Consider the following 13,077-nt stretch of genomic DNA (forward strand, 5'->3'; position numbering starts at 1 on the left):
CTCTAGTTTGGTCTCTCAATCCCCCAAAAGATCCTCATCGAAGTCTTCAAAGTTCAAAAGATTAATCTACCTAAGCCTCTTGCTCTTTTCGTATTATCCACATATTGGTGTAATGTTATCCTATTCCATCACTGAGCAAGATCTTGTTTTTTAAACATTCAAGCCTTTGGAATGTAATCTTTTATTTCACGGGTCTTTCGGTGGTATGGATGATGATGATGTGGAACTCCTTTCAAACAAATCCTATGCCAACTTCTCCTTTCTATCTTTTATTCTTGGTATCTTCCTTTTTTAAAACGTTTTTGTATAACCAATCTATATGATCAAGAATTGCAAGGGCGGACTCCCAGAACCGCACCTCCTACACAGTTCCTTGCAATTAGAGAATGGTGCACATCATCCAAGGTATCGGTCATCACTTGACACCACTACTAAGTGGACATATATAAAAGTAGACCACTGAGCGGGGCACCCACGAAAAAGTCCAGAATTCCTTTTGTGTATTAGTTATTTCCTTTATTGAAATTTTCTTGCCTTCATAAAAACAGCCACGGTTAGAGCCAACGCATTTCATTCAGCTAACTGAATTTCATCAGCGCTGAAAATAGCACATAAGCCATATATAAGACATCCAGCATATATCAAATAACAGCTTAATAACACACCATAACATACAAAAATGACAAAAACATTTAAAACAATCCCAACCATCTTACTGGTTTACTAGTGACCATACAGTACAAATTGTACAAACATGGAGATCCCATGGGAAAAAGGTGACCCCATACAACACTGTTTTATCACCATTAATACATGATTGTCAGGTTCGTAATCAGCATGTGTCCAAATGCTAAATATAGGGGAGTATACAATTGATAATACAAGAATGTTCCACTCATTTATATACTTATCATTCAATAACATGTTGAAAGAGATTATGGCAAAATCTGTGTAAAATCAGATCAAATTAAACCGCAGGTTATACATAAGAAATTGATTATACCAGGCATCCTTTGCCCATATGTCATATTAAAATATGTTCAGGTCTCATTACTCACATCCATAAATTATGTCACATGACGTGATGGCAAAATGCCCAGATGGAATTGATATCATTTAAATGAATTTTGATTTTCCCATTACACATAAGTTTATATAACAATACTCTTATATTTCAGTATAAAGGGCTCGTTTTAATGATTATTCTTTGTGAATGAAAAAAAGGAGAAAATGGAAAAATAAGTGTGGAGAGATAAAGAAAAAGAAAGGAGAAAAAAGGAAAAAGAAGAAAGAGGAAAAATGTACGTACGGGGAGAGTTCATTATTTAGGGAGTTCTCAATGTGTCCCCCACACAAGTCATATCTTTACCAAGTAGGAATAACCCAAACACTAAAATGTATTATGTCCCCAGTCCACATGATTTCATTTTGATTCATTTTTCTAAAAGGGATACCTTATTTTTATATGGACGACTAATGTATCACTTTATAAACGGTTTCACAAAAAGTCCATTCAGATGCTTGACACCATACAATCTTATGGAACAATAGTCAGCCATTTCAAACTGGTGTCAAAAATGTTCCCCAACTGCAACTCCTGAAGGACATTTAAAACAAGAAATCCAAATGACATTCCAAGTTGTAATATAACTGGGGCTCCCGGTTTTATGGTATTTATTTTTTTAACATTTCCACCTGTATTTATCCATATTTATTTCTGGACTATTTCATCTGTATTTATCCATATTTATTTTGTGTTTTGCATATAAATGTAGTTGTAAAACTGTACATTTCCATGTTTATTTAAATGATAAGACGTGCCCTCATACTTTGATATCTGTCGTGTTTTAGCTATGAAAGTTGCCAAATATTACATAACAGTACATCTACTGGCAAATATTAGCATTATACCACAAATGTATGTTGACATATGCACTTACTTAAAGAAATGTCATCCTGTCTTTTTTAATTTTCCATGCTGTCCATCTGCTCAGCTGTTGAGCTATAATTCATGAAAGACAGCACAAAGTCACTTAAAAGAAGCACATTTTCTGTATTTACCCATTTTTAAAAATAAATGCAGACAGAAAACACATTGTTTTCTGTCTGTATTTATCTGTAAACATCCATAAAAATGGAAAACAGGGAGCCTTAAATATAACACAATTAAAATCAGCAATTCTCTGCCACACTTGTAGCCAATATAGGTATGATTATATACATGTACTATACTGGTTCTCAACTACTCGACATTTCAACTCAGTCAGATGTCCGTGACCTCTTCAGAGCACCTCACAACTCTATCAGTTACCATCTGTATCCATAAGTGATACTGTGAACCCCTCTTCCAATTACTTGAATGGCAGGTATGTGGTTATTCAATGTAATGAAAAAATGCACCAAACGGCAAATTCAAAACAGTAGCAAAGCTGACACACATTAATATACATCCGTTTGGACATCTGTGGCTGCAAGGGGCGACAACAATCACAATCTTCTAACTTAATTCAAAGGACTCAGTCCACATATATATTTCTTCATTGTATCATTAGTGCATCTTTTAAAGCGAGAAATGTAAGTTCCCAAAAGCGACTAAGGTTCCATTCATGGCGAGCCGCTCCATACGTTTCTCCCATGATTCACAAGCCAGACAATTCAAATCATCTCTTGTCAACCTCACTCATATCAAATTTTACTTACCCTGCTAAATTTCCAATAGTCCGTATGACTCCTGGTTACCATAACGCAACCGAGAAACTCATTTCCGGACCTTCAAGTATCTCTACATCTTGAACTCAAATGACCCACATCAAGAGTAAATGGAAATCAAAATAAACACATTCTCGAACCTTCACATAATGCTAATATCTCCGACTCACACGACCCAAATAAAACAAAGTAACCGAGAATGAAAATAGTTGTTCAAAGATTTTCACACAGCACCACCCGTGTGTATCCATAGAGGAACTACCCATCTCAAATAACAACAGTAAAGTGCCATTTACTCATAGCTCACAGTAGAGTTGCACACCAGGCTTAACTGAATCTCAATCAATCAATCAATCAAGGTACTTTTAAAGCGCACTACATACCCGTGACGGTCTCATGGCGCTGGGGGGGGGTGCTGCTACTGATCAAAGAGCAAGGTTTTGAGGAGTCCTCTGAAGGCCAGTAGGTCTTGGGTCAGCCGTAGGTTGGTGGGGAGGGTGTTATAGGTCTTGGCAGAGAGGTGGGAGAAGGATCTGCCACCGGCGGTCGTTCTTCGGATGTGGGGGACTGTGGCGAGTGCGAGGCCGGCGGAGCGGAGCAGGTGGGTGGGGGTGTAGAAGCTGAGTCGTCTGTTGAGGTATGCTGGCCCGGTGTTGTGGAGAGCTTTGTGTGCGTGGATGAGGAGCTTGAAGGTTACCCTCTTGTTGACGGGGAGCCAGTGCAGGTCTCTCAGGTGTGGTGTGATGTGGTAGCAGCAGGGGATGTCGAGGATCAGACGTGCCGAGGCATTCTGGATGCGATGCAGTCGTCTCAGGAGTTTGGCCGATTTTCCTGCGTAGAGGGCGTTTCCGTAGTCCAGCCTCTGGTGACGAGGGCCTGGGTGACTGTTTTTCTCGTTTCGGTGGGGATCCACTTGAAGATCCTGTGGAGCATTCGGAGGGTGTTGAAGCAGGATGAGGAGACGGTGTTGACCTGCTTAGTCATGGAGAGGGTGGAGTCGAGGATAACCCCTAGGTTACGTGCGTGATCGGTGGGTGTCGGGGCTGTTCTTAGCGTTGTTGGCCACCAGGAGCTGTCCCAGGCTGAGGGGGTGGAGCCGAGGATGAGGACTTCCGTCTTGTCCGAGTTTAGCTTCAGTCGGATGATCTTCATCCATTCGGCGACGACCTTCATTCCGTTGTGGAAGTTGGTTTGGGCAGTGTGAGGGTCTTTGGTGAGGGAGATGATCAGCTGGGTGTCGTCGGTGTAGGAGATGATGTTGAGGTCGTGCAGTCGGGTGACACGGGCGAGGGGCACCATGTAGACATTAAACAGTGTCGGGCTGAGGGAAGAGCCTTGGGGTACGCCGCAGATGATCTCGGTGGTGTTGGAGCGGAAGGGGGGAGGCGGACGCTCTATGTTCTGCTGGAGAGGAAGGATGTGGTCCAGTCCAGGGTCTTCCCTTAGATTCCAGCGTCGTGTAGGCGTGTGCGCAGTGTGTGGTGGCAGACTGTGTCAAAGGCGGCTGATAGGTCTAGGAGGATGACGGCAGCTGTTTCTCTGTTGTCAAGCAGGGTTCTGATGTCGTCGGTGGCGGCAATGAGGGCGGTTTCGGTGCTGTGGTTGCTGTCTGTGTCTTTCTTCAAACCTCCTGATACTTCCTCACATTGTGACCAGCAAATATCCATTTTAAACCATCAATCTCATATTTATACTGGTAATCAATCATGTAAAGAGCTTTCACTTGTGTGACTAGGACCTTCATATTATCTAGAACTTAGTTTGAAGAATGCGAGTGAGCGACACACTCTCTGCTATGTGGATAGTAAAAATCCTGATCCCACTTATCTATATTTCACTGGAAACATGTGAGATATTATCTTGGATGTGCTTTGAATTAGAACTTTACCCCAATTAAATTTTGGATTCCCAGAGTAAGAGCTAATAGTCAACGGGCTCACATTGCCAATACGACATCACCTGGGTTTCAAAACCTGAATCTCACCAGACCTGTGAAAAGCAATACAGCAGATATCTTTAAATGTCCGATTACGATATATGGTGCCAATAATCCATTCTATTGTATGACCAACCATTAATTCTGATGGTTCAATCAAAACCATCAATTTTAACCATCAATTTTAAATATAAAAGTGAAGGAAAAATTAATAAAACCAATTAATATAAGTCATAAACTCAAAAAAGTCTCCTAATGCCCAATAACCACCCGCACTGCCTGCCGCATATAAGACGCTTGAAATACCACAACATTTTAAAATGGAGTCCATATTTCTAAATGTGTACAATCCATCATTGATATATGGAACATTTGCCAGACTACTTTAAGTGCTCCATTACGTTACTCAATGTCAACAATCCATACTGTTGTGTGACCAAACCATCGATTTTAGGTATGAAGGTAAATAAAAATTACTGACACAAATTGATAAAAAGCACAACTACCCCTTTTAAGTATAAAAGTAAAAAAATTAAAATACTATAACCAATTTATATGAATTGCAGTCAACCAGTCTGAATGATGATAATCCTCTCGTTTTTAGAACCTGAATCCTAAATCCTGTTACACAGTAATTACCCTTAAGCCTGCCATGTATGAAGTAATTTGAAAATTTCATAACAGGCAAAAACAAATTCATATCACTCACTGGATGCAATTGGTAATAAATAAAAAAAATGGGTCAATTTTGAGAAATAAATTTAACCAGAATGAACAGAGAATGCTTAAGAAAAATCAGAAATGGGTCAATTCAGGGCCATAAGTTGACTCATACCCACAAAGAATGATTTATAAAACCAACTACATAGTCATGAAGAGAGTGATAACTAATATACCCTAGTATACATCAGATTCATAAATAATTATTACGTGCAAGCATATACACTTATCCCAGGCTACCTGCTCCCCGGTAGCACAGGCGCGCCTGGCTGCAACTAAAGGTAGTCCCCAGATAGAATAGATGCTTGATGGGCCAAGGCTAAAGGCCGAAAATGGACAATACGCATGTTACCCTTCACGTAATTCCAGGGCCCTCCCCTCCCATCCTGTGCATACACAACATGATACCTAGTCAAAATGTAGTAACTAGGTGGCCCCCACCAAGTGGCGTAATATGAGACACAGTGTATCCCAGTACTGTCTCCCCAGTTCGTTCCAGTTTACATATTTAGCTGGCCCATACCACCAACTTTAACGTAGTGCTGCCAATGAGAGCGAAGCCCAAGGCCCAGTACAGCTCACAGATTACCTTGCATGGACACAGAACTCTCCTCACCCATCTATCTGCATGTACATTGCCAATTCCAGAACTGTTAAGGGAGGCGCAAAATACAATGTCATTCTATTCCATGACAAGATGCAAATGGATGAAAAATACATTATAATCTATATTGATGCTATTGTACTGTACTTGTTCAAAAATGCCAATAAAAATGATTTAAAAAAATAATAATAATCTTTTTGTATTCCTTCCTGAAATACCTCAAACGTCCTTTGTGGAAAGAACCAAAAATAATCCTTGTACTCACCTTGTCCTCCATTATTGAGAAGACCTTGTCCTCTTGAATATCTCCTGCCTTGTCTTCCTGCTCTTCCTCTGTTAGGATAAAACACTGTACTAGACTAGTAACCTCTTCATCTATTGACTTCCATACTTTGAATTGTACTTAGTACAGTATTGGGACCTCTGCAGTCCACAGCCAGTAAACAGCCCCCTCATACTGGCCCTTCTAAAAACTCCAAAAACCTTTCTCATATTCCCTTGTGCTTTATCTAAAACCGTAAATGTATTGACATATTTTCCCATGCCCTTCAGTAGACCTTCTTCAAACTGTAGCCCCTTTTGCATCTTCACATGCCTCTTTCTGTGCCATGTCCCCCAGTTTCAGATTTGTTTTCATAAGGATAGCTCTCCTTCTTTCTTGTCACAAACCTGCATTAGCATTCCCTAAAAGTACCACAGCTCTTTGGCCGATCCTCCTATCAAATCCATTCTACCTGTTCCTCATTTGCATAAGCCTCCTCTGCCATGTCCAAAATAGAGGCCAGGGGGCCTAAGACATCCAGTAATTTATCCTAATATATCTTTAATGACCTCTCCAAACCTTTCCTTGGGTCTATAACAAAGCAAAACAGATGACTAATAAGATCCAGGTCCAAATTTGGGGTAGCACATACTTTTTCTTCAATTCATGGCCTGGAACACTCTGCTCTCATTAACCTTTGAACTTCCCTGTCCAAGGATTTCCTAATCCAGGACTTTATAAACTCCCCTACATGTTCCATCGGCCATCATTTTCTACTTCTTGGATGTTTAATAATAAGGGGTGTAAAGATATCTCCCCCAACTGGATCCCTAACTGTATCATTAGAACCATCTAGCTCCATTTCCTCAAAATCCTCATAATCATCATCCTCCTGTAGATCTAAAACATATTCATCCAAATCATTCATATTATTGCCATACATGGAAATTATCAAATCACTTTTAAAGTTTTCCTCTTCCTGTATGCTGTCAGGGCATCCTTTCCATGTGCGCCACTAAGGACATCCGCTCTACTTGTCCGGCTAGGGACTCCTTTCTTTGCAGTTGCCTGAAAGCTAACCTTGCATTGTTTTGACAAATCAATGTCTTCAATATGTCTGGTCTTCTTTGTACGCATCCTTCCAACTTCAGTCCACATTCTCTCTCTCTTTGAAAGGCTATACAAGTCTTCACCTGACTCAACCTCCTTTCTTTTCCTATTTTTAAGAATATCCTCCATTGGCTCTTTCACTTGCTTTTTCATTTCAAACTGAATAAGCTTTTTTACTATTTCCTCATTTACCATACTCCCAGTTACAGTTAACTCATTATTCTACTTTTTATTCTTTTCTTTGAACAAAAACTTCTTAAATACACAAGCCCTCAAAAAATTCCCAAGTCACCCAAACACTCTAACAAAACTCTCACAAACCGTACTACTATCTCCTGACAAGACGTATTCATTTGTTAATGAAGCACAACCATTTGACCATTTAACAGTTTTTGCTCTGTCACCGCGATAATTAATCTTAATACTAAACTCCCCTATCTAAAATGCAAGAGTTGCCACTATACACATTCCTCCATCACCGCATGGGCACTCTTTCTCTTCTCAGAGTGGTCCCACGGAGAGAACACTTACGCACATGCCACTCCTCATGATCTGATGCTCACAGCAACGCAGAAGTGAGAATGGTCCCAAGGAAAAATGCCTTCGCGTGCATTGTTCATCAAGCTTCCCTTGAGCAATTCACATACATGCACCGCAGGTAAGAGCATTTGCAAAAAACTTGCAACATTTGAATTTCTGCATCCTTGTAGATGCAAATCGTGTCCCTAATGAAGCTGCAATCTTCTCACCAATAATCATTAGGGATCTCAACATCCCCATAACATTTATATAAATCCAATTAACCCCAGTGGATTGAGAGCCCAAAAAGTGATGAAATTCATCTTTCATGTTATGAACAAACTCAGTGGCTCTCAGACAACATATCCACTTGGCCTCAATCTGCCTCAAGGTGCCTTCCCTGTCTCCACCGTTTGCATTTATCAGATCATGTTTAATGCAATGAAATCATACGGTGGTATCATTCATCCCCATTCTTTAAGGTTCTGCAGTGTGCCTGTAAGCGTGGTTTCGGATTTCGCAATGTACTTCTCACATAAATGATATTGTAACTACATCCAATCAAATATACCACAAACCGTGTATTGCAGTTTATGGATTGACATATATCATATTTCTGGACAGTGTTAAAACTGAATTTCTTAGTCTTATTTCTCCCATATTTCCAAGTGTAAAAGCACATAGGTTTCAAAGGTAACCAGGTCCCTGTCACCTTGGTAGACGTTACATACTGATAGAGCGCGCGAGGTCACCCAGCCAATGATTCCGCCGTTTCCGGCTTCAGGGCCCATATACTTTCAATTCACACTATTCATTGACAGGGCGACTTCACGGGCTGCTACCAATTTGTGTGTGTTCCCTACTGTTATGACTCAGTGTACCCGACTTACCATCCACCGACACGGGTACCTATGACCTCAACGGATCAGGGGCCTAGCTGTAAAGGGAAAGGCAGCAAATGCAATTTCAAATGACATTCAATACTGTTTGTAAAATGACCACGGACAACTGGAAGTTTTAAAAGCTTTATCTAAAGTTCGTTTCGTTGAGCATTAAGTTTACAAGAATGAGACAATCAATAACCAAGATAATGAAAAGTACATAACTATAGAGAAATAAAGTCAGGGTAATCATGAAAATACTAATATGAGATGCAACAAGAAACGCTATGCATTTTAGGGCAAAAGTTCTTTGGAAAATTTAAGTAAGGCCGTTCTAGACCATATCAGAAAATGACAAACTGCAATGCAAAATATGATTTCTAAAAGGTAAGATAACATGGGAAAACGTTATGAAAATATGCAATTGACTTTATGATTCAATAGTTTGCGGCAAAGCATGGAAAAATCAACATGTGCAAAGGTGTGTCTTTATTAAAGCAAAGACAGAAAATAGAAAGGTGCAAGTTTAAAGAACTTAGAGCAATATTTACCTAGACTGGTGTGAAAACCAAACCCTGGCCACGGGTCAGTTTAAGGACAGGAAACCCTCAAGGAAGGATACCCCTCAAAGGACAGCAGGTGCAGAATGGACACCCAGGACAGGACAGGATACCCTCAGATTAGGAATCAGGACAGGACCTCAGGACAGGACAGCAAACCCTCAGGACAGGACCGCTCAGGACAGGACCGCACCCGCAGTTTGGAAGCAACGCCTGCGCTCCACCCTCTCTGCAGCTATCGATCAAGACCCCGATTGGGTCAGCGAACTCCCAGCAAAGTGCTTCGCCAGCACTTTAAGGTTCAGTAGAACCTTAGTCTATGGGCAATTTCGGACAGAGTGCTCCGCAGCGCTCTGTATCTTCAGTCACCTATTGAGTGCGATGGGTCAGTGACAGGTCAGCTAAACCAGACAAGTCGGACAAATTCCCTAGGTGAACCCAGGGTAGATATACTGTTTTGGGACAGGGTACCACCCCCCAAATGTTGCAAAGTGTCAGAATCCCCAATTTCAATTGGTCCTAAGGTAGGCTTTGGGTAACACACCAATCATAACACACTATTTGGATGCTTCATTTACATATCTGGGTACCGCCTAGCGAGATTGGGGTTCCCATGAGAAACTGCAGAGAAATACAATGACAATTGTACAATGTATCGGAGCAGGGACACATGATTTTGTCCAGCTGAGTTCGCAGGTCAGTTTCTCAGGAGCATCTTGCCCATCACTGCCAGCTGGCTAAGTTCCATCAGCCAAGGTTGTCAGGTCCCCGGGAAGTCGCACATGCGTAGAAGGGACCTCCAAGATGGCTTTTGGTGCAGTTAGACCCCCATTCCCCGCGGTACATGAAAAGCAAGCGAAAACAAATTAATACATAAAAATAACATTATGAAAACACATCACAGGGTTTGTACTTTCAACTTATCACTATAAAATATACTTATGCAACCTAAATGTTAGCTACATACAAACAAACACAAGAGCAGTGGCACGAGCAGTACCACGTTACTGGCAAAGCTATGTATTACGCATGCGCATAAATTTCCCTCCAAACCTGCAGACGCGTCAGGACACGTGAGTGTGACTGACGCATGCGCAGAAACTAAATACAAGCGGCGGCCATGTTAAGTGACTCGAGTAAATTATTTTAGTAAAACACATAGGCAAGCTTCATGGAAACTTAAAATAAACGTTAGTAAGACGTACAACTTATTACTTTATTACACATAGACGAGGTTCATGAATACGGCAAGTCGCAAAATATGCGAAGCTTTGCTTCATCAATCCCCTCTTTGATGATATTTACTATCATCACAAATTAAATGGAACCAGATGCCAACTTTCTTTCACACTTTGTACAACTCTATCTCTTCCAGCAATTTCTCCAGTTTTTCCCTTTCTGTTTTGGTAGGGTGAGAATTCTTCACCTTTTTATAGATCTGATTATTCACTTCCTCCAATTCGAGCTCATCCACACTTCGTTTCACCCCTCTTGCATTCACTTCATGCTTTCTGGTGTGCTTACGGCATTTGCAACAGACAAATATGAAAAATAGGATGAGACCTATAATTCCAATTGGCATCAGTACTTTAAACAATAAGCCTTTACCTATACTAGCAAACCAATGACCTACATTTGAGAGACCATCTACCAGTCTCTTCCAGGCACTGTCAACCTCGAGTGGTTTGAGTTCCCTTTCCAAATTAGTAATGTTTTTCACATATCTTTTGAGCTGCACGCTTTTGTCCGGAATATAAGTGCAACAATGTTGCGCCTTCAACATCCGGCAGACTCCGCCCTCTTTTGCTAATAAGGTATCCAGAGCAAGTCGATTCTGCAAAACCATTGATCTGATCGCAACCATTTCGGTATTGACCAGCAGAAATCCATGAGCTGTCTCAGTCGACAACACATCCACTATAGTGGACAATTTGCAAATTCTGTGAGTGTTCAGAACCACTCCCACTCCAGGTATCAGTGCACTGAAAATACTACCCATTATTTCACCTATGCTTTCTCTTTTACTACGCACTAAGCCATTAGTATTTTCACTGCTTCCAGCAACTCCATTCACATGGTATATTTTCGGGAAGACAATGCCAAAATAGCAACTTCCATACCAGTGATCCGGCAATTTGAAATAAGCCTTGTCCCCACAAATATAATAAATTCCAGGAAACACAGGCTCTGACCCATTTTTGAAACCCCAACCTCCAATTACCTTGTAATTATGTTCGCATTCACTGGAACCAATGAAAATGTTGTTATAATAGCTAGTCTTCTCGCGGTGAAGACATAGCTTGCCTTTCTTTTCAAAATCCAGCAACAGAGCAGGACCCGCCCCACCAGTTGAGGTGCCTTCCATGTTCTCTGCCCACCTTGGTCTTTTCTGACTTTCGTCATTTGCTTTCTTTTGTATTTTAATTCTCCTTTTCTCTGCCATGTTCAGGAACATCTTTTCCTGCTCACGCAAAGAACAAGTCAAGTTATCTCTGTGTGCTTCACCTATGTCAATATCACCAATAGTCAGGAAATAGTCTCCCATATATCGTATCACGTCACTTTTGGTATGTACAGGATTCAAGTTCCCACGTATAGGAAGCTCAGAAAAGATCACGTCATTATTAGAGTAATAGTACTGTAACGGTCCTCTTTTGTAAAATAAACTAGCTAAAATGCTACAGGAAATTCCGTATGTCAGCGGCAAGTGATGGTATGTCACGCCTTCAGCTACAGAGGTAGGTAGCTTCATGCAGACATAGCAATCTTCAATTTCCATAGTCTCTACATAGTGTATTAACAAGTTTGCGAAAACATTTAAGCGTGTCCTGTTTTTAATTCCATGATAATGTAGTTCTCCCTCATCTGATGCTTCTAAGTTTTGTTTTGTTTGTCTCAGTGCTCTCTCATGTCTAGCTACACTCTGTGTTGTCAGCTCCTCACTGTCAGTATTTACAATTTCAGTAGGGACAATATTAGTATCTTTGCTTACAGCAAAGGGAATGAAAATTGTTAGTCCTATCCAGAGTAATATCAGGACAACTATACTACAGACACATACCTTGCAGCAAGTTTTGCAACCGCTGCGACTAGGTCTACCATTCACGTTTGTATCAGACATTTTGGCTTCAGAAGAAGTTTTTCGACCCCTCTTTGTGTCTTTACACGAGTATCTTACTTTGTGCAAATTCACGGTGGCTCTTCTTCCTCTTCGTCAGAGTACTCAGGGACGGGCTCTCCGTCGCTTACGTCAGTGATATCGAGATCTTCAAGTTCTTCTAACACAAGGGTCCATTCAGGTGACTTGTACTTTTTGTTTTGCCTCTTTATTCGATCACTCCTTCTTTTGGAAGTGTCTTCTGGTTGTTCTGCTATGCGAGCACTTCTCCTTTCTTCTGCACGTTTTTCTTCCATCGTCTTTATCCTTAGTCTTAATTTCTTTACGAATCTAGGCTCAAGATGCTTTCTTTTCTTAAGTCTTTTGGTTGGTACTTAAACCTCGTTTCCTTCTCTTGCCCTTTTGTGCTCATTAACTGTTGGCAATTCTGTCTCAGTTTCTTCTTCCTCTATCTGACTAATTCCAGGGCTAGCATCTGTTTCTTCTGCCTGGGTACTAATCTGGCCTGGTTCAGGTAAATTGTGTGTTTGCTCTTCAAGTGTCTCTGACTCTGTTTCCTGAACACGTTCTTCTAATTCTATCTGATCCTGTTCAAGCACTTCGATCTCTGGACTTTCTTCTGCTCGAACTATTACACTATGTCTAGTCTGTCCCTTCC

The sequence above is a fragment of the Lissotriton helveticus genome, chromosome 2_1 (genome assembly GCF_964261635.1).
Source record: "Lissotriton helveticus chromosome 2_1, aLisHel1.1, whole genome shotgun sequence".
NCBI lineage: Eukaryota > Metazoa > Chordata > Amphibia > Caudata > Salamandridae > Lissotriton > Lissotriton helveticus.